At 31.9% G+C, this 19325-nt stretch overlaps 1 protein-coding gene across 2 annotated transcripts in view; it reads left to right on the plus strand.

Annotated features, from left to right (window-relative positions):
* The window catches only part of LOC107444239 (uncharacterized), a 75181-nt gene that overhangs the window by 37526 nt on the left and 18330 nt on the right, over nt 1–19325 (plus strand). The window lies entirely within an intron of this gene.

The raw sequence follows: 19325 nt of genomic DNA on the forward strand, positions 1-19325 counted from the left end.
AATTATTACAGCAATTTTTTCAATTAAGCTAACTATTAGTTAATTAATGGTTTGGTTGATAAACAATTATCGAAAAAGTACTATTAAATTAATGATTTATCTTGGGGATAATTTACAATTTAATTGAGTTTTAATCAATGAAAATTATATCTTTAAACATTATTTTATCAAAAGTAAAATATTGAATTTATTGGCCCAGACGAAACAATAAACTTGTATTATGGAAAGTACAATTACTACTGCATTGCCATTTATTTTTCCATTTACAAAATTAACTCTCTTGATATACAGTTATTTAAAAGATGGCAACGGCAACTGAAAAGCTTTTTTCGACAGTTTCGGTTCTTCCTTTTAAATAAAAAGAAATTAAAGCTGTAAAGCTCAGGTATTACTTTTTAGTACTTTAGTATTTAAAAGCGTATTTTTCTCCACTAGAATCTGTTATCAATTTTTAAACTTCTGTAAAATTAAAGCAAAGCGGAGTTCCTTTTTATCGTTTATTCAAAACCAAGAAGCGAAAGCTACAGAAAATGAAATTGTTGCCCTGATTGGATAATAAATTGAAATATGAATGCGAAGCTCGATTGGATAAAAACAAACTGAAATAGGGAAAAAAAAAGTTGAGAATCGAATTAATGATTCAATGAACTTGCAATGAACAATGTTTGCTTCTCTTAGCATTAAATGAATCATTAAGTCAAATGAATCGACTCTTTCGAACTGTATCATATCTCTTAACATTAATATTGGCCCAAAGAGTTGATTTTTGTGTCGATTTTTTATACTTTAACATTACAGTATTAAAATAATTCTTTGAGCTGGTTGTTCGACTTATTTGAGCGATTTTATATCTTTTAACATTAAAAAAACTGTTTTGTGACACGAATCGATTCTTTTCGCTATTATCCTATCGTCTAACGTTAATGGGTACTTATGGGGGTTAAGAAGAGGGGCAAGTCATTCTTAGAAAAAGAGGACTTTTAAAAGGAAAAAAAAATTTTGAATATTCAATTCACATCTTAATGTTTTCAATTATAAATATAAGTGTATAACCAGTAATTATGTTACACAGAAAAAATATATATTTTTTTGAATTTTTTTAAGGGGTGGGATGACTTCCTATTGTTAGGTAGTAGGCTACTGTTACCAATCAATCTAAATTAAAACGTTTAAAATCTTATTTTTAAAATAAAACTATGAAATGTACCTTCACTGGGGTGTGTACCTTCACTGGTTGGTTTACCGCACATAGTCTTAATCTTAAAAGAAATTTTTTAATCACCTGTCCGGAAGTGTTTCGCATAACTATTTTACCAACTAGTATTTAATTCAATTTTAACATTTTTAAAATTCTTATTCTTTACCCTTCGACGTTTATTATTTCTTCATTATTATACTAATTAATTTTTTTAGTACGTTAATTTAGGTTTTCTTTAACGTAAAATTCCTTTTTAAATTATAGTCTAGTTTTTTTTTAAAAGAATTATTGTCTGCTAGCTAAGAATAAAACCTTGTTAAGAAATCAAAAACATTCCGCTGTTTAAAATTATTTAATGCAAAACAGCTGCTTATTTACTAAGCATACTATTTTTTTCTAAAAAATAACATAAATTATAGATTTTTTTTTTGTGTGACTTCAACATAGATTATCTAAAATAGTGTTGATGTTTTATTAGTCATTACAAAGAGTATAAAGTTACTGAACATAAAACGCTGTCGAATACGTAGCCAAAATTTTTAAGCATCTTAATATATCTCAGTACCTTAAATGACGTCTTAACATCTTAGTTGTGAAATTAAATTTTTTATTAAATAACCACGTGTGATTCACTAATTATTTCATTATATCTTACTCTTTCTTTATGCAGATTTTTTTCCGGATAATATATGATGCTAAACTATTTTGTTTAAATTTTTACTTTAGCACGATTCCTAAGATATTATTGTAGTATAATTTGTTATCAGGAAAATGCCTTATTTTGTTAAGTAGGAAAATACTAAAAATTGAATATTGTAGTATACTAAAAAATAAAATTTGTAAGAAGATTTCAAAAGCGTGCCAATTTTATAATCATCTGATTTTTTTTAAAAAAAAAAGCAATAAGAAATACGCAATTTTCGAACTTATTTTGATAAAAAAAAAAGTGCCATGAAGGCTAACATACTTTTTACAGAAACTGTGAAAACCAATTTTTTCTATATTTCGTCAAAAGAGGATAAGAATGATATTGCTCCAAGGGACATCTCAATAATTTCGCTATTTCCAGAATGAAATCTGATTGATTGAAACATATATTTGATCGAGTAAAAAATTAACTTTTATTACTTATCCAGAGATGCCAACTGCTCCGGACACGCCTAAATAATTAAAAAACTGGTAAATAACCACAAAGTCAAGTTTGCAAATATTTGATTGTTTATGCTTGCTTTTTAAAAGCTTTTGCGAGAATTAAGTATTCAAAAAGTGCTGAATTATATAAGCCTGCAAATTATTTAGAAATAGTGGTGGATAAAAATCTACTAAATTGAATTTATTAAGCCAAGAATCACAATTGATAAACTACCACTTTAAAATATATATTTGCTGTCCTTAGCAAGTTGGCATCTCTGCTTATCTAAGCTTATTCCATTTATTTAATGATAGCGGTATCAACTTTAAGAATATGCGATGGAAGCCCCGTTTACTATTATACTATAAAAGCATTAAATCATATAGCTTGAATAATTTATTTTAAGCAAATTATTTAATAATTTTAAGCAAATAAGGGTGAAAAATAAACTCGATCGAAATACTCTGAAAGTATACCCTAAAATATATGTTAGAATAAACTTTGGAATCGATATATAAAAAATAACTTTTCAAACAACTTCGAGTAGTTCGGAAACGCTAACTTGTTTAAAATATTTGTCCTTGTTACTATTTAATTTCGATTCCTGGTGCTAGGGGACATTCCATTTTCACATTCGACCTTTGAAAATTAAATTGTAAACGGAAATTTTTTATGTCCTTAAATTAAAATGTTAAGGCTTGCAAAAAAAATGAAAAAAAAAATTGCACTGCATTGATATTTTTTACAAAGTATTGAATTATAATTTTTTTTTCTATCGAAAATCTGTGCGTATAACTTATGTAAAACTTATTTTAATATCGATGGAAATAAATTTATATGTTGTGTAACTAAATGGATAATCCCAAGAAACTGAATCGAAAAAATAAAAGCTTCGTTGATTTTAAAAATAATAAATGATAATAAAAATAGACATGTTTTGAGCGTGCAATAATATTCAAGCCTGACAAGTCTTGAGAATGGGCGATTACATTTGAACACTCGAAACATGTCGACTTTTACTTCTCTCTTCATGTTTTTTGAAACCAGCTGAGTTTTTATCATCAATTATAAGTTATACTGTTTTACATTTGGGTTTTGATCATTAATTTGATAAGGATTTTACACTCGTTAAAGTAAACATATGCATTTTAATATTTTAACAGGATTCATGTGGTCTTTAAAAACATAAGAGCATCAATATTGTAAAAGTTATATTTAACTTTAGAATTAAAATTTTGAGACCAGATATTTTGAGTTAATGAAATTAAATATTTTATCTTTTAAGTTTTTGTGCTCCCATTTCAGTATCTTTAGTACCTTACGAACTCTGTTTAAAAAGAGAGTATCGGATCAGATATATATTAGAAAAAAATAATCATAGTTGCAGAATTTCGTGGTAAATGTAGCTTATCGTAATTGAAAAATAAGCTGTGTGACAGACATTTTATGATGAATTTGCGAACGTAAGTTTCAGAATGTGTCGAAACATGAGGATTCTATTTGCTAATCATCTTTTTCCAAAGAAAATCATGTAACCTAAATATCTAGCAGAACGAAGCGATTTTTTAAACAATGAATCATACAGTATGAAACAACATAGTATTTCAATATCTTATTCTTAAACGTAACATATTCCAATGTTTTTCAAATGCTAGTAAACATTCAGCAATTCCTTCAGTTATAGAATAAAAGAAATATCGTAAATTATAGAAAACCTTGTGAATGTGTATTAGAATTACTACACAATCAACATTTTCTTTTTCAAGCACTTTTTTTTTCTTTAAACTTTCTTGCCTAGAAGACTCGATTAAAGCTGAAAAATGATTATCCATAAAATTTTGTATACAGTTATAATAAGTAATGTTAATTTGTTTTTAGTATGAAATCTTCGAATAAATATAGTAAAGACAACATAATCTAAATAATATCAGATAAAAAGTTCATGTATTTAAATTCTAAAAGCTTAAAAACTCATAAATAATTTATAAATCGATTCAAATTTTCTTTTCAAAGGAGATTAAAATAAAAAGAAATTTGCTTTTTGGACAGAAATCAGCTTAAAAATTGTCTATTTCCTGGAAACTTCGAGATATTTCCTATTAACTATTAATTAAATCTTTCCGAGCAATCACAGAACATTATTTCAATTTTTTACAGTCAATTTTTTTACAGTTTTGGTTGCTTAGCAACCTAGGAAAATTAAGTATTCCTGTTTTGAATTATGCAATGGGTTATCTTAAAATATTCATTTGCGCTGGCGACTTTTTTGGCGGTTTTCTAGACTGTCGCCAAATATATAAACCTTTATTGCGACCCAAATTACGACCCAATTTTTTTTAAAATTTTACTACCCCCCTAATGTTAAATTATATCTAAAATTTATGTTTAAAATTAATATCAATAGATGACGCTGTGCCAATTATTTACTTTCTCATATTTGTTATATTTTATTTCCCTCTTGTGCTGTCCATATGAAATAAACGTTGTGTTCGTTTCTCCTGAGTCATCATTATTTGGGTATCCAAGTTTCTTTAGAGAACAGATTTAATATGGTGCCGAAATCCCTGGAATAGGGGACTTTTTATGGAATTGAAAATTTTTGGAAGAATACTTGGATAAATTAATTTAGAACGATGGCTACGAAAGAAGTGATAGGGAATCAAAAAATGAAACGAACTGTGGTAAGACAGCTAACTACTAAATTAATATCGAAAATTGAAGCGAGTTTTGCAGATGAATCGCAGGATGCTGAAAAAGCAGAACTTTTATTGGATTTAAGTGAGCAACTAAATGTTAAAATGATGGAATTAAAACAATTGGATGAAAAACTGGAATACACTGTTGCTGAACAGGAGTTCGAAAACGAAATAACCACCTGCCAAGAATATCAAGAAAAAATAGTGACATGGAAAGGTAGGATTAAGAGATTTTTAAATCGATGTTCTTCTAATTCTAAAATTAATATCGAAAATGATAGAAACGAAACTGTTGTTGTTAAGACTGAATCGAAGATAATGAATCTACCTCGTCTGCAAATAGGAATATTTTACGGAGATTCTACCAAGTGGTTGGATTTTTATAATCAATTTGAAACAGCTATTCATAACAATAACGAATTACAAAAGACTGAAAAATTTGCATATTTGAAATCTCTGCTTGGAGGAAGCGCTCTCGCATCTATATCTGGATTTGCCATTAGTGATCAGAATTATGATTCCTCTATCGAGATTCTGAAAGAGCGTTTTGGAAGAACGGACATTGTAATAAGCTCTCATATGACGAAACTTCTCGCTATTGAACCTATTCGCAATGTTTCCAACTTAAAAGCTCTAAGAAGACTATATGATGAATGTGAAATACAAATAAGAAGCCTGTCATCATTGAATGTAACTGCAGGAAGTTATGGAAATTTACTATGCCCAATTATTCAGCAGAAGCTTCCAGAAGAACTAAATTTTGAATTCAATCGATGTCGGAAATCAGAAAAAGAATTTGATATACAAGAACTTTTAAGTTTTTTGAAAAAGGAAATTAACTGTCGTGAAGCGGCAAGCTTAGTTAGTCACACGAAGAATGATTATTGCCAAGATTTATCCAGATTTGAGCAGAAGGGAAAATCTAACTTTTATCGTAATAAAACTGGAACTGCATCCGCCTTGTCAACAATAAATTATAGATGCATTTTTTGTGACTGTGAAAATCATTCAAAGTATAACTGTAATGTTTTTGATATTGAAAAGAAGCTAGAATTCCTAAGAAGAAAAGGAAGGTGTTTTTTATGTTTCGGAAGAAATCATATGAGCACTCAATGCAGAAATAAATTTTCGTGTAAAAAATGCAAAGGAAAACATCATGAATCAATTTGTTTAAAATCGGACTTGAATGACAAAGAAGTAGAGAAGGAGCCAAAACCATTAGAAGTAAGTCAAAATTCTTCATCTAAATTTGGATCTAATATAGTTTTACAAACTGTAAATGCTATAGCAGAAGGACCTCAAAATCATTGTTTTGTAAGATGTTTAATTGACGGAGGTTCTCAAATTTCGGTTATAACTAAAGAATTATCCAGAAAATTAAATTTAAAAGTAAAAGGCGAAAAAGAAATGCAAATTCATACATTTGGTGAAAATCACCCGAAAAAATATAAAAACAAAATTGTAGAATTAACTTTAAGAAATATTTATGACCCTGAGAAAAGTATCACTTTTGATTTCATCGAAGTTTCAGTGATTACATCAGCGAACATAAAAATGCCAAGTAATCAAATAAAAAATAAACTGAAGAGCCTTGGAATAACGTTATTAGAGCCTAAGTGGAGTGACTCTAGATTTATGGGTGAAAATGTTTCGATTTTGTTTGGCGCTGACATATTGTGGTCTATTAGTAATGATCGAATTAAAAGAATAAATTATTCTGCGGTTGCACTTGAAACTATTTTTGGAAGGTGTGTGCAAGGGAAATTTCCCTCCTCTGACTGTAATGAATTGACGAATGTTATGACTAATCTGACCCTGGAAGAAAATATGAGTATAAACGAGTCCTTGAAAATGTTTTGGGAAACCGAATCAATTGGAATAAAAAATATCTGCGAAGAAAAAGAAACAGAAAAGGCTTTGGAATTATTTTCTTCATCAATCACTCAGAAGGAAAAGAGATATGAAATTAAATCACCGTGGAAGGAAGAAAAAATAAAACTTAAAGATATTTATAAAAATGCAAAATTTCGTTTTTTCAAATTGTCGCAAACATTTAGAAAGAACTTAGAATTATTTGAAGAATATAAAGAAGTTATTCAAGGGCAATTAAAAGAAAAAATAATAGAAAAAATTGGTGATGATTCAAAATGCAGTGACATTACTACACTGGTTATCATAAATTAAGGAAAATTCACAAAAATCGCGATAACTCAAGAAATTACACATGGAATTTTATGAAACTTACCCACAATATACAACACATAGTAAGGTATTAAACAACATAAAAAGAAATTATCAGACATTAATAGTAGTATAGAAATTAGCACATGTATAAAATAAACAAATTGGAAGTATCGGTTTGCAATAGAAAAAGTACCTTTAATATGGAATATGATTGCCTCTAGAAGCAATACAGCACAAACAGCGATGTGTGATGCTTTCAATTATGCGGTCTATCAGTTCAATAGGAAGTGAGAGCCATTGCTCTTGTAAAGCAGTTGCAAGCGTGGCAAGGGTCTGAGGGGGCGGATTGATGGCAGATACACGCCTCCCTAGAGCATCCCAAACGTGCTCGATAGGATTCAAGTCCGGGGATCGAGCTGGCCACTCCATGCGAGTAATTGTTTCCTGTTGAAGATAATCATCAACAATGCGAGCTCTGTGTGGTCTTGCATTATCGTCCTGTAACAGGAAGCAATCACCAATTGCCCCGGCATATGGGCGCACATAAGCATCAAGGATGTTGTCTCGATAAACCTGAGCATTCACGGTTCCCCTTGGAAAGACATGGAGGTATGTGCGCCCTCCTAAGGATATGCCTCCCCAAACACAGACACTGCCTCTTCCGTATGCATCTCTTTCACGGATGTTTGATGGATGATAACGGGTCCCAGGTTCTCTCCATATCAAATAACGTCTACTGTCACTTTCTAGACTAAACCTGGACTCATCCGTAAAGAGAACAGGCCTCCATTGATCTGACGTCCAGTGGACATGTTGTCGGGCCCACTGCAAACGGTCTCTCCTATGGCGTGATGTGAGCGGCACGCAAATGGCTGGTCGTCTCGCATACAGACCACCTTCGTGGAGCCTTCTGCGCACAGTTGACGTTGACACCAACCTTCCGGTGGCTGCAGCAAGAGAGGATCTAAGATGTGTCGGAGTAGCGGTTCTATTCCTGCGTGCACTTAATGTCAAATATCGGTCATCGGCACTGGTCGTAACAGTTGGCCGTCCTTGACTGAACCTCCTAGATGCCGAATCTGTGGTTTGAAATTGCCTCCAAAGTCTATGAACCACAGATGGACTCACATTTAGCCATCTGGCCACTTCTGATTGACTCTGCCCTGCCTCTAGTCTCCCGATGGCTCTCCATCGTAGTTCTTCAGGCAAATGATGCCTAGAGGTCATTATTACGAATTGGCTATCTCAGATTTTCAATGTCGCAATCACAGTAAAATTTGTGTGCTTTCTCTCAAACTTGGACTTTTATGCTCCAGGCAGATGACGTAAGCCGAGTGCAGCGCCACTAATTTGCATATTGCAATTTTACTCAGCTACTCTTAGTGGACAACATATGCAAATTTTGCACGGTTTGGCTTACTTTTGAAAGAGTTATCGCTATTTTTGTGATTTTTCCTTAATTTATGATAACCAGTGTATATTCCTCATCATGCAGTGATAAGGCCTGAACACGCAACTACAAAATTAAGGATTGTGTATGATGCTTCATCAAAAGAAAAAGAGGAACTTTCTCTCAATGACTGCCTTTTAGATGGACCGAACTTTTTACCGGATTTACTAAAAATTCTCCTGAACTTTAGAAAATATCGAATAATTATGACGTCGGATATAGAGAAGGCATTTCATCAAATTTCTATTACTCCAGAGGACAGAGATGCCATGCGTTTTCTTTGGCTTGATGATGAGTCGGATTTACAAAATCCTAAAATTACAGTGTACCGATTTTGTAGACTAATTTTTGGAGCCAAGCCAAGTCCATTTTTGCTTGCTGCATGTATTAAGCATCATCTGAAGAAATTTCAAGATATTTATCCTAAGACAGTTCAACTACTAGACAATTCCTTATATGTCGATGATTTCATCACTGGAGTAGACTCAGACGAGGCTCGTCAAGTCTATAATGAAGCTAAAGCAATTCTGAATGAAGCTTCTATGAATTTAACCAAATGGAACTCTAATTCGGAAGAATTAAAGAAAAAATTTCTCCCAGAACGTAAAACTTTAAAATTAAGCTACATCAAAGGTGCTTGGACTGAAATACTCTTCAACAGATGATTGTTTTACATTCTCACCAGATGATGATGTGGATACTCCTTCAGAAAAGAAACTGACCAAAAGAACTATTCTTCAGATTTCATCGAGACTGTTCGACCCCTTGGGCTACCTGTCGCCATTTTCCATTCAAGCAAAAATTATGTTTCAAAAACTCTGGCTAGATGGCATTGATTGGGATCAACCGGTGCCAGAAGAAATAAAAGTCAATTGGAACTGCTGGTACAACCAACTACAAGAATTATGTGAAGTCAATATACCACGTTGGTATTTTCGATCGAGAGAGACTCCACAGAGTTTAGAAATACATGTATTTTGTGATTCTTCGCAAACTGCATATGGAACTGTTATCTATTTGAGATTCACCGTTTCTACTAAAATTCGAACAGCGTTTGTTATAGCCAAAGGAAAGGTAGCTCCTTTAAAGAAAATGACTTTGCCTCGGTTGGAGCTCATGGCTGCAGTTATTGGAGTGCGTTTGTTGAAAGTTGTGCAGGAGCAATTTCCTGATGCAAAAGCTCGTCTATGGACTGACAGCTCAATTTTGCTCAACTGGATTAGAGGATCAGCATATCGTTGGAAAACTTTTGTGAAAAATCGTGTCAGTGAAATAAAAGAAAGTACATCTCCAAGAATGTGGTATCACTGTCCAGGCAGTGATAATCCGGCTGACAAGATAACCCGTGGTGTAAAAATCAAAGATTTAGTGTGTGACAGTGTGTGGGCCTATGGTCCTTCTTGGTTATCCGAATCAGAAGAAAACTGGCCTGATAAAAATTCTTCTGAAATCGCATTACTTTCTTCTTGCGATGAAGAAAGATGTGATATGACGCCACCTGTTGTTAAAAATTGTGAAATTCAACCTATTTTGTGCATTTCAAAGTTCAGTAAAATTCGAAAATTAGTGCGTGTGACATCCTACGTTTTCAGATTTATTAATATTCTGAAGACAAAACAAAAGTGCACAGGTCCGATTTCTGTACTGGAAGCTGAAAAATCTTGGGAATACTGGATTAAAATGTCCCAAGCACAGTGTTTTTATTCAGAAATCCATAATCTTAAACAAAATAAAAGTGTAGATAAAAATTGTAAATTAGCTAATGTTAATCTCATGCTAGATGATAAAGGTATTCTAAGAGTGAAAACTAGATTAATTAATTCATCTTTAGATGTGTATGAAAAATGTCCAATTGTTCTTTCTAATGATTATTTTGCAAAATTAATTGTTTATGATTGTCATGAAAAAGTATTACATAATGGTGTTAATGAAACTTTAATTCAGGTAAGAAGTAAGTTTTGGATTTTAAAAGGGAGGCAATTTGTTAAATCTATTTTGTATTATTGTAGAATTTGTAAAAAATTTACAGCTAAAGGGGGTAAAGAAATTATTTCACCTTTACATATTGATAGAGTAGAGAAATCTCAACCATTTGAGATTACAGGTATTGATTTTGCAGGACCATTGTATTTAAAAGATAATACTAAAGTGTATATAAGTTTATTTACATATGCTGTTACTCGTAATATTCATTTAGAATTAATATCTAATTTAAGCACTGAATGTTTTTTGCTATCATTAAGACGATTTTTTGCTCGTAGGGGTATTAGTAAAGTTATATACTCTGATAATGCTAAAACTTTTAAGTCTGCCGATAAAGAACTTAAATATCTGTATAAAATGTGTAAAAATGAAGAAGTGAGTAACTTCTTAGAGAAACATCAATTAGAATGGAAATTCATTGTAGAAGGTGCCCTATGGTGGGGAGGCTTTTGGGAAAGGCTTGTTCGATCTGTTAAAAATTGCTTAAAAAAGTTTTGGTAAAACGTCTCTTTGTTATGAAGAATTAATTACTGTATTAACTGAGGTAGAATCGGTTATTAACTCCAGACCATTAACTTATGTTTATAATGATTTACATGAGCCTGACCCCTTAACTCCTTCACATTTTACTGTTGGGTTACGTTTAACTACTTTACCTTCTTCAAATAATCTGAATTTAATGTCAAATAAGGTGGAATTAACCAAAAAGTGGAAATATAGATTACTATTGTTGGATCATTTTTGGAAAAGATTTTTTAAGGAATATTTATTAGAGTTAAGATCTGTTATGTTTTCTAAACAATCAAAAAATGTGAATACTTATAAAGTTGATGATGTTGTTCTCGTGAGAGAAGATAATGTTAAGCGCCATAATTGGAAGTTAGGAAGGATAAAAAGTTTGTTTACAGGTAGAGATGGAAAAATTAGATCATGTGAGATTCAATTGGAAAACAATGTTGTTAAAAGACCTATTGAAAGACTGTATAATCTAGAAGTGCAATAAATATTTAATGCATCCAATAAATGGATGCATGGTGGGGAGTGTTAAATTATATCTAAAATTTATGTTTAAAATTAATATCAATAGATGGCGCTGTGCCAATTATTTACTTTCTCATATTTGTTATATTTTATTTCCCTCTTGTGCTGTCCATGTGAAATAAACGTTGTGTTCGTTTCTCCTGAGTCATCATTATTTGGGTATCCAAGTTTCTTTAGAGAACAGATTTAATACCCAATGCAAGCTTCTAGATTCCAAATAAGTAAAAAAAAAATATATGTCCAAACTTTGAATCGCTCTCCTTACCAAACTATGGGGACCATATTTCCTAGATTGCGGCTACCCCCTATATTTTGAAGATAAGGAATCCAAATATGTAAAAAAAAAAATATATGTTTATTCAGAGAAAGTACGTTTTTGTGTCTGATTTCGTAACTTAAACGATAGCGCTGATTAATTAGCATATTTGAGGTCACCCCCAAGAACCATTAAGATTAACACTTAGTTCGGGAAAATCCGATCATTAGAACATAAGTTAGTAATTCGTTTTTTTTTTTTAAATTTTTTTTTTTACTTATTTATTTATTTATTTTTTGCGGATGGTACATGAGTTAAAAATAAATAAATTGAAATAAATAGTATAAATAAGTTCAAATAAGCTGAATTATGGATTACTTCGAAATGAAAATTTAGAAAAACTGCAATAGCGTTGAAAATATTTATTAAGGAAACATATTTCTTTATTAAAGAATATAATTATTTTAATCGGAAACGGGGGAGGAGAATTACTAATGCTTGTCGTTTTCATAATTTATTCATTATATTGTTGCTAGAAATATTATATTTTATTTTAAAAAATGTCATTTATTTTTAATGGCATTTTATTAGAAATATTTTCTTAAAGTGACCGAAGGATTAAATAAATTATAGATTGTATCTAAATGTAATCTGAGGTTTCAATACTCATCATTAGCTATAAAAAAGTACTAACACGTGGATCCACTGTAGCTTTTCCGAGGTATCATGAGGTTCCGTGGAACACCATTTTGGAACCTCTGTCTTAGACATTGGACATTAGATTGCAGAAGCAGGTTGTTACAGTTAGGTGGTCAGCTGACTGCGGCTGTAAAAAGTACTCACTTTCAAAACTCCTGTAAATCTTTACGGAAAACACCGTTTGAAATCTGCCGTTCTAGGTAAATCTAATAATTTTTTTTTTAGTTTTAATACCTTTTTATTTTTATTATATTTGTATAAAGATACAATTTTATTAAAAATAATATCGATAATTAATAATAAGGATATTCTGGATATTGGTAAAAACTTAGTCGGTAAATTCATAAATAATAACGTAAAAAATTCAAAATGCATGACGCGAAATAAATTAATAAATAATTTAAATTATGTCTTCAATTTGAGAAAAAAAACCTTTTTAAACTTAACCTTTTTCTTTTAAATCGATTCATACTATTAATGAGCAGCCATTTCTCCAAGGCTAGAGGGGAAATTCCGTACCTCCACTACCCAATTAAATTTTCGCTTTAAAAAGACAACAAAAATGCATTGATAAGAACATATACCGACAAATTTGTTTTTACTAATTTACGAAGCTATGAAAATTTAATATTTCATCGTTTGTCAATTTGAACTTTATTTTCAAATGACAAACTACAGTATGGAAAAACAATTATATGGAGTGACTAGCTGACCCGGCAAACGATGTTTTGCCATATGAATTATTTCCAGAGTATGAAAATATATCTTATTTATTGTAAATGTGTGCGCATGTGATATATGAGTGGAAGAGGCATGGAGCGCTGTGAACGATGACGGAATGTGAAACCAACAACACACCAAATAATAATTTTTTTTAATTTATTGCAACTTTTTTTTATAAATTATATATACAACGAATTCTGAAAATATTAGTCAACAATATTAATCTCTTAGTGCAATGGAGTGTACAATATTTTTTGTCATTCCATCTTTAGGTAACATAAATAAACTGGATGGTTTGCCCACTCGATAGCATGCCACGTATCTGTGCGAAAAACATGGTGTGTTCAAATCTAAGACGCAATGAGACATTGTTTGGCCTTATCATTGCGAATGCCAATCTAATGTGGAACTGAATGCGTTTAAATTGAATAGGCACATCTGTGGGGGCATAATAGGGATTGGCACATAATAGGGATTCGTGGAAGTAATATACTTTCATCCCGGAATTTGTCATTTAAAATAATGACTTTGATGACGTTCATTAATTTTTTAACAACTAATCGCGAGCCGTTTCACAGCCAAGGTGGTTTCAAATTACGAAGCAAAATAACCGGAGATCCAACTTTGAGTACTAAATTATGCGGTGATATGCCAGGTAAATCCAATGAGTTTAAAAACTCTGTTGGAAAATTTGCAACTTCAATGGGATCGCAAACTGCATCAACGGATTTGCATGTCACCAAGTTACCTGCAATAACTGTTGCATCTACAGATTCAATTCGTTGACGTCCACATTTTTTGCTGCTAAAATCGCCCTTTCTGCCAGCCACTCATGATGAATGCATTGTGTGTGTACATCGGGAAATATTAGGCTGATGAGAGCATCTTGTGAATCAATGATTGTGCAGAAATCGTCCGGTAATTTAAGCATTCAGTCTCATCCTTAGTAACCTTTCCATCACCGATATCTAACAATTGTTTTGAGAATGTTTCAGCAGATAAATCTTGAAGCATTTGGACGCGCATATTTACTTTTAGTAGAACTTTTTCAACATTACGCCAAAGTGGAGATGATCTCAAGAAAGCATTGATCTCATCAGCGTACATTAAACGCGAATGACGTGAAGTGTTTGTCTGAAATCACCTGAAAAGAGTAACAGAGTGCTGCCAAATAATTTGTCATTATTTTTTTATATCTTTCTATGTCCTGTTCAACGCCTCAAGCGATTTTTGTGTTCCATAGTGCAATCATCCCAGATGATAATTTTACTGTATTTTAACACTGTGGCCATAGAAGAAATATTTTTTATGCTGCACACTGCATCTGGGTTGTTTTGAATATTTAGTGGCAGCTTAAATACTGAATGAGCTGTTCTGCCTCCGTCCAATAAAATTGCCGCAATGCCAGATGATGCAACGGCCAACGTGATGCCATTATTTGATCGTATTTCACCGAGAATTAGCGAAGGAATTAATGTTTTGCCAGTTCCACCTGGTGCATCAGGAAAAAAATCCACACTGTCCTGCTGAAACTGCGAGCATAATGCGGTCATAAATGTTCCTTTGTTTCTCATTCATTGTGGAACATTGCGAGTAACAATCGCTGCCATTTCTATCGTATTGTATTGAAGTTCACGATTCATGTCAGTGTTTAATAAATCAGATGCACTTCGATTTGGTGAAAGCATACCGAAATGACTGAGTGGCAATTTGGCAATAATAATGCAAAGATCCTCAATAGCAATCAGTGCTTCATTGTTCATAGCATCGCTGAATACTATCGTTAGATCGTTGCAACGTGTGCGATATTGATACCGTATATCATTAGTCATCGAATCTTTGTGATATTCTCATAACGTTTCTATACGGGCCGGGAAACATGTAGCTAATACTATAGCAAATAGTAGACGATTTTGCTTTGCAGTACAGTTCAATGCTGCTTCATCAAGCACACATTCCCACTGGTTGTCGTCTTCCAGCAAGCCGAGTGCAAAGCATACATCTTTATACGTTCCATCGACTTTACGTATATCTTGAAATGACAATGAGCCGGTGTAATTAACCAACAACAGTCGAAAATAAAAGCACTCATTCTGCCTTGGATTGACTGTAAATATTCTCCCCAAGGCGTTTGATTTGAATAAACCGGGACATGCATCAACCGGTGTGCCTTGCTTGTGGGGTGTCCATTTTTTTGAACCCATGTGAAATAGGGTGGTACTTCTGAGTAGAGTAATGTCCGTGCAAAGACGCCAAAAGCATCCGTACGATTACCCAATTCAAAAAATTTGGCAAGTGTAGTTTTTGGTGGATTTATAGCTCGGTCAATTGCTGTCCCGTTCGTGAAATATACGCTCTGACCGTTTTCAAGATGGGCGGCTAAATGAATAACTGTTGGATCCCGTTCATTAATTGGGAAACCAAAGATACGCCAAACAGCTTCATTGGAGCTGATGTACCGGCCTATTTGGTACAGCGTTATTTCGTCGTTGTTATTCACTGGAAGAGCAGTCACATTGGTATTTTCAACTCGAAATACTACTATATCATTGCCTTTATTCACATACTTGCAAATATATTTGATGCTCTTCTTTTAAGGGCATACATAAGTATTAGAGTTTAATATGACTTGTTGCAACGTGCGTGAATATTATTTTTGATTTATTATATTTCTATGTCTAGTTTGGATCCGAATACGATTAAATAACGATATATTTAAAATATACGTTAAATCTGTCCAAAAATTGAAAAAAAATTAGATACAAACCATTCTCGAATCCTTCTGAAGGTACACAGAAAATTTCATTTAAATCGGTCCAGCCGTTTAGTAGGAGTTCAGTGACAAACACACGCACAGAAGAAATATATATATACTAGCTGTACCCTGCGTGCGTTGCAACGCTTTCAGTTTGAATTTAAATTTTGTATTTAAGTGTGTAAATGAGATTTGTGATTATGATTTGAATAGAAAATTTTATTTAATGGTGAAAAAACCAGTGATAAGGCCTGTTTACACGATTCAAGAATATCCATTCAAGACCGTTCGAGATCTTGAGTTGATATTTCTGCTTCAAGAACTCGTATGAATCGTTGACACGATAAAAGATCTGCAATCTCGCTGATTGGCCAGAGGTATAAACCTGCGCATGCGTGACTGTTTATTTTTCGTTTCGTTTTGTTGACAGTGACAGCACAGAGATTGCAGTTTTGAGTTTTTGGCCAAAGCGAAGCTTTTGAACCATAAATAAAACTTAAAGTAAAGATGGATGTAGACGATTTAATATGAAAAGTTGCTTAATTGGATGTTCACAATAATTTTTGCAAATTAATTTTAGAGATAAGTGTAACGCAAAGCTGCAATTACGTGACAGAAACTTATATGATATTAAGCACTCAGAAACCCTTTTTATTTAGAAAATAAATATTTCTATACTATATATGTAAAATTAAAAATTATGATATGGAAAAGGTAATAAATGGCTTAATGCAACTTAAAATTCAATTGAAATAATAACAATTAGCTACTCAGAAAAGAGTATATAACATGATATCTCAAAAATGACTTATAGTTACAAGGCTTTTATTTATATGAAAATAATAAAAAACAAAACTTAATGAAAATGTTGATTGCTTTACTTCAACAGTTTTAAAATTTCAGTTCAAATTTCAAGCTGATTTTTTTTTAAATTAAAAATTAAGGAAACATACTGCATCCGGCCGGATATCCGGCTACAAAGAAGTCTTTTTGACAGAACATCCAGTATCCGGCTAAATTGACATCCGTTGCATCACTATTTTAGCTAGATAAGTTATGATACGTAATTCATTATTACATAATTCATTATTAAAAGTAACGTAGTTGCTTGGTCATAAGATTTCTAGAAAACACACCGATTATTTAAGGTGCTGCTTCTTAAAAATAATCTGCAGACTATACAAAAAATCTGCGATGCTCGTCTCCTGTCTCACATTTTCTGCTATGGGGGCTTGTCCCAATACTTAACTCAGGAGTTCCCTTGTCTTCTGAGTGGGGTAAATCCACTAAGTGGATCGGCTGTTCAACAACAGTAAAGAAATACATAAATATATAAATTATGATTCAAATAATTGGTAAGTTCATGTTTTATAATATTCTATGGGCATAAAAAAATGAAAAATAAATTATTTTTTAAAAAAACAGGAGAGTTAAATTGTGTAGCCTCCCTTGACTACCATTCTAATATGCACTCTTAAATAAGCTAAATAAGATAATTTTAAATTTAAGTCTGTGCATTGCTTAAGTAGTGTATGCATAATTGTTGTCTGTGTCACTTATTTCATTTTAAATAAAACTTGTAGAACCTAGGTTAACTTGACCTATAAATATATACCATAATACCAAAACCATTTTTCGAAATTACTTAATTTCATTGAGTTATTGAAATTATAATAAAAGTGTACTTAAGATTTAAAATGAAGTATTTTTAAACAAAAAGTGACAATAATAAACAATCTTCATATGATATAGGTTTTATAGAGTAGCACTAACTCTGCAAATTTCTTTAAGATACCAAAAAAGGGATAATTTCTCTCTCAAAAGTTGAGGGGGGACTTTGTCCCACTCTTCTCCCTTGAAAGAATCTAGATTTACAGATATTGACATCATCAATAAAATGAATCATACATCCCTTGTTACGAATTAATTCTTTTTGGCGGCGTCAATTCGTCGCCAATCAAATTATTTTTTTTTTGTCAGTTGTTCTCGATGCACTCATGCCTGAAGGAGCATTTCTTGAAAGCTCCTATTTCTTATATATTTTTGTTTTGTTTCAGTCTAATTATTATTTGTTTCATTGTTAAGTTTATTAATAAATATAGAAGCTCATATTAATTGTTTTCTTACTGACCAGGGCATCAAATGGTAGAGATACACGCATATACCGAAACTCGAAATAGATTTTCTATCATCCCTTACTATACTAATACATTCCCTAATTTTAATTATATATGAATTTTTTCAGTAATATTCTGACAGATTTAATCTCAGTCAATATTTATGAACTTTTCAATTCTTTATTTTACTATGGATATTTTATACTTAAATTCTTTTTATGGAGGTTTTAGAAAAAAAAATATAGAAATGTATAAGAGACTAAAAGAAAAGAAGGCCACGGAATTAAAAATTTATGCAAAAATTATAAGTTCTTATTATTAAAGTATTCAACTTATTACCACTTCCACTTGTTAGAGAATCTAACACCTTTTTCTGTTCACTAAGATACTGAGTTCTCAACCCATAAATTTTATTTCTTATGGTCTCTATATCAGTTTCGAATAGGAAAGACAACTCTTCTAGATGCCTTTGGCGCAGATTTTTATCAGAATACTCCGGGAATTTGCTATTCCATAATTGGGGTCTTTCCCGGTATTCTTCTATTAATTTAAAAACTTGATCCTGAGTCCACTCCATTCTATAAATATCTAGGTACAAATAATGGCATTTTTATTAAAAAAGTAAGAATTAAGGGAGGAAATATGAATTTAAAATACAAATAAATACTTACGAAAAAGCACACACCAGATGAAAATTTTTTAAAACGATTGAACAGGACCCGTAGAAAGTAAAAAAAACGGCGAATGCGTAAAAATCAAATACCTCCCGCTATTCATGACGTTTTCCTATGACATCACAAAATTCTAAAAGATGATTGGCTGGGAGAAGAAAAAATTGAATGTCTTGTAGAACATGCGCTACTACATTCAAGAAGTGGATCCAAGATCTTGAACGAATCGTTTACACGGTACAACATCGATGAAAACAGATTTCCATCAATATCAATCAATCTTGAACGCTTCTTGAACGTAAAACTTGAATCGTGTAAACAGGCCTTATAGTCTCAACAGTTAATTCTCTAGGATATCGTTAGTGCATTTTCAAACAGACATGTATGGTGATGCACACCGACCATGAAACATATTTTGGA

Source organism: Parasteatoda tepidariorum, chromosome 4, assembly GCF_982258835.1.
Source record: "Parasteatoda tepidariorum strain Cologne lab strain chromosome 4, Ptep-v5.0, whole genome shotgun sequence".
NCBI classification, from domain to species: domain Eukaryota; kingdom Metazoa; phylum Arthropoda; class Arachnida; order Araneae; family Theridiidae; genus Parasteatoda; species Parasteatoda tepidariorum.